The sequence below is a fragment of the Rhinoraja longicauda genome, chromosome 20, assembly GCF_053455715.1.
Source record: "Rhinoraja longicauda isolate Sanriku21f chromosome 20, sRhiLon1.1, whole genome shotgun sequence".
In the NCBI taxonomy this organism is placed as follows: Eukaryota; Metazoa; Chordata; class Chondrichthyes; order Rajiformes; family Arhynchobatidae; genus Rhinoraja; species Rhinoraja longicauda.
Window position 1 is genome coordinate 29,891,176 of NC_135972.1, and position 3,737 is coordinate 29,894,912.

Sequence of the window (3,737 nt, forward strand, 5' to 3'; positions counted from 1 at the left end):
GAGTTCTGTAGTACTTTGTAGGCATCAACAATCAACCCAACTTCTCATCTTTAATGCAGCCGCTGAAGAAGGTTGCTGCTCTGAGAAAGCACAAAATCCATGTCCTCGGGCATCAATAACACCCAAAAGGCAGTTGAAAGTTGGTTTGGGATTGGAAACACAGACAAACCATTTAAGGCAAGGATATTACAGCTGTGTCAGAGCATATTATTTTTGTCCAAAGGGTATTAATGAACTAGTTTGCCTTTTTAGAACAATCTAACCGTATGATTAAAAACAGACACAAAGTGCTGGAGTAACTCAAGGGGTCAGGTAGCATCCCTGGAGTATCATGGATAGGTTTCCTTTCAGATTGGGATCCTTCTTCGAAGTAGGGTCCCGATTCGAAACATCGCCTATCCATGTTGCTCCAGAGATGCTGCCTGACCCGCTGAGTTACTCCGGCACAGTGTGTCTTTTTTTGTGTAAACCAGCATCTGCAGTTCCATGTATCTCCTAACCATATGATAGTTTTTCCTTCCTCTTTGTCAGAATTGAAATGTTCTAAATTTACATTCTCTGACACTGCTTGAAACTTTGGTTCGGTAAGACCAAACCCACCACCTGAATGCTTGGAAATGGCTACCTGTTTGTACAACGCATAATTATGTGTAAAGAAGAAAGATGCAGGATTCAACCGAGGGATGCAGGTTCACACTTTGTTCTTCCATATTGTAAAGCTTAATTTACTTCTGTATGTACAGTAGTCAATCTTCTTGACCAGATATAAAGCTGGAACGTCTGGGGTATAAAGGCTATTCCTTGGACCGTAGGAGGATGAGGGATGATCTTATAGAGGTGTACAAAATCATCAGAGGAATAGATCGGGTAAACGCATGGAATCACATGCACACAGTCTCTTGCCCAGAGTTGGGGAATCGGGAACCAGAGGACATAGGTTTAAGGCGAGAGGGGAAAGATTTATAGGTACCTGAGGGGCAATTTTTTTACACAAAGGTGATTGGTGTACGGAACAAGCTGACGGAGGAGGCCACACAACATTTAAGAAGCATTTAGACAGGTACATGGATAGGATAAGTTTAGAGGGATATGAGCCAATCGTAGGCAGGTGGGACATGTTGGTCAGCGTGGGCAAGTTGAGCTGAAAGGCCTGTTTCCATGTTATATGACTCAATGCCTCTAATTAGCATTATCCTTCTGGTCTGACAGCACGAGCTTTGCAAGGCAAAACTTATATTCAGGTTGTCGAAGCAAGGAAATGCAGATGCTGGTTTACACGAAAGGACACAAGGTGCTGAAATAACTCAGCAGATCAGGCAGCATCTCTAGAGAACATGGATTATGCTTCTCTTATATTCCAGTTACAAGATGCAAAACACAGCTTTAAAGAGAGTCAAAACAATGATTTGGCTGAAATCAGCCTTGTGGATCAGCGTTCTTAACACAATTTGGCACTCCGCACATTATTGTTTCTGAGCAGCTTTTGTTCAAGAGTGGATGATGGGAAGAAGGGTCCCTTCAGTCTGAAGAAGGGTCCCCACCCGAAACATCACCTACCATCGATGCTGCCTGACCTGCTGAGTTGCTCCAGCACTTTGTGTCATTTTGTGTGAGCCAGCGTCTGCAGTTCCTTGTTTCTAGACGGTGGGAGCAAGTCTGGCTGGGTGGGAAGATGTGCCTCAGGCACTGGCCTGGGGCTGAGAACGAGAGCAGTGTGGCCAGGTGCCAGTGTGGCCATGTATCAGTGCAGAGCACCCTGCTACCCACCCTTGGCACAGTGGCGAGGAGGTGCACAGCTGGCTGCTGGCTCACACACAACTTGCACAATATTTAGTTAACTATCTGGGTTGTGTGACTTCAATGCACAGAAGATGAAAATTGATAGATGCGCCAATAAATAGGACATCGTAGAGTTCCTTTCTGGAGGTAGACACGAATTGCTGGGGTAAATCAGCGGGTCAGGCAGCATCTCCAGAGAAAAAGAATAGGTGACGTTTCGGGTCGAGACCCTTCTTCAGACGGCGATATCTATCCAACTTTGGTGTCTAACTCAGTTCAGTTCAACTCAGTTTCAGCTCAGTTTAGTTTATCGTCAGGTGTGCCAAGGTACAGTGAAAACTTTCTGTTGCATGCAGAAAGGCAATGCATGATTACAGTCGAGCCATTCCCAGTATACAGATACATGATAAGGGAATAACGTTTAGTGCAAGATAAAGCCAGTAAAGTCTGATCAAAGATAGTCCCAGGGTCACCACTGAGTTTTGGAATGAACCAGCATCTGCAGTTCCTGCATATTAAGTGCGGTTCAGCCTAATTCTTGACACCAGCAATTTTCAGCCATTGCATTTTGATTTGACATGTTAGGGCCAGTCATTTTGGAGCCATCTATCTCTTCAATTCTATAGATGCAAATAGTTATACATGATCTTCTGATCCCGACAGTTGTAGGAGAGGGTGACGAGGGAAAGATTTAATAGGAATCTTTGGAGTAACTGTTTCCAAACAAAGGGTGGTGGGTGTATGGAACAAGCTGCCCGAGGTAGTTGAGGCAGGGACTATTGCAGCGTTTAAGAAACATTTAGACAGGTACATGGATAGGACAGGTTCGGAGGGATATTGACCAAACACAGGCAGGTAGGACTCGCGTAGATGGGGCATGTTGGTTGGCGTGGGCAAGTTGGGCCGAAGGGCCTGTTTCCACGCTGTATCACTCTATGAGAGGCGCTGAGTAAACCAAGATTCGTTTGCAGCTTCATCTTGCAAGTTTTAAAACTTACTTTGGGTTTATGAACGACGCGGTTAATTTAAGCGAGTGGGTGGCATTGCTAAAAATACTCAACTGCAGCAGATCTGTAATTGGCATGGTGGCTGTGATTGGTGTGTGGGGTGGGGATGTGAGTGTCCTTGTCCACATGTGCTGTGTGTGTGTGTGTGTGTGTGTGTGTGTGTGTGGGGGGGGGGGGATGTGAGTGTCCCTGTCCACATGTGCTGTGTGTGTGTGTGTGTGTGTGTGGGGTCAAGTCAAGTCAAGTCAATTTTATTTGTATAGCACATTTAAAAACAACCCACGTTGACCAAAGTGCTGTGCATCAGTTCAGGTACTAAGAACGAACATACAATGGCACACAAACATAACAGCACATACATCATCATATCATATCATATATATACAGCCGGAAACAGGCCTTTTCGGCCCTCCAAGTCCGTGCCGCCCAGCGATCCCCATACATTAACACTATCCTACACCCACTAGGGACAATTTTTACATTTACCCAGCCAATTAACCTACATACCTCTACATAAACAGTTCACAGCGCCCCCTCAGAGGGCCTCAAACGCTAGGGAGTAGAAATAGGTTTTGAGCCTAAACTTAAAGGAGTCGATGGATGGGGCAGTTCTGATGGGGAGAGGGATGCTGTTCCACAGTCTAGGAGCTGCAACCGCAAAAGCGCAGTCACCCCTGAGCTTAAGCCTAGACTGTGGGATAGTCAGTAGCCCCAAATCGGCCGACCTGAGGGACCTGGAGATAGAGTGGTGGGTTAGAAGATTTTTGATATGTGGGGGGGGGGGGGGGGGGGGGGGGGGCAAACCCGATTAGGGCTTTGTATGTGAATAGGAGGAGCTTGAAGTTGATTCTGTACCGTACTGGGAGCCAGTGGAGAGAGGCCAGAATCGGGGTGATGTGGTCCCTTTTACGGGTACCCGTCAGGAGTCTCGCTGCGGCGTTTTGGACCAAT